This window comes from Myotis yumanensis, unplaced genomic scaffold, assembly GCF_028538775.1.
Source record: "Myotis yumanensis isolate MYYU_CA2020_CCGP unplaced genomic scaffold, mMyoYum1.0.hap1 SCAF_19, whole genome shotgun sequence".
In the NCBI taxonomy this organism is placed as follows: Eukaryota; Metazoa; Chordata; class Mammalia; order Chiroptera; family Vespertilionidae; genus Myotis; species Myotis yumanensis.
The window spans coordinates 24797617-24798234 of NW_027223770.1; positions in this window are offsets into that span (position 1 = coordinate 24797617).

A 618-nucleotide genomic window follows, 5' to 3' on the forward strand; every position below is an offset into this window, starting at 1 on the left:
ACTCCTGACCCACGCCCATGGGACTTGCAAACACTTGTACGCACCCTCGTGGATAACAGACAGAGGCACGCACGTGCTATGCCCACGAACATCCACCGCCTCACCCCGATGTGCACACGTGCTCGGGGGCCTGACAGGCCCTCACACCAGTCCCTGCAGGACACGTGGCCACCCCTCTGCCCCTCAGTGCCCCCTGGGCCATGACACAGACCCTGGCTCCTCCTCTGAAGGCCCAGGGGTGGGAGCCTGGGAAGGAGCCAGGACAAGGCTCTATGGGGAGGGGAAGGGGAGGTCAGCCAGGAGGTCTCAGCCGCAGGGCCGGGGAGCCTTCCCCGACCCGGACCAGCTCCTGCCTGCTGCCCCTGCTTCGTGACCTTGCTCAACGCCCTTGTCTCTCAGCCTCAGTTTCCCTACCTTGGAGCCTGAACTGGCACCCACACTGTGATTCTCCCCGAGGTCCCAGGGCCTGGGGCCGACCTCAGCTCACGGCCAGGCCCGGGTCTTACCCTTACCCGGGTTCCCTGCTCTCAGTTCGAAGGGTTTGGGGGCGGGCCAAGGGGCAGGAAGAAAGGGGCCCTACCCCACCTTGATCCCGGTGACTGCGGCGGGGGACGAGTG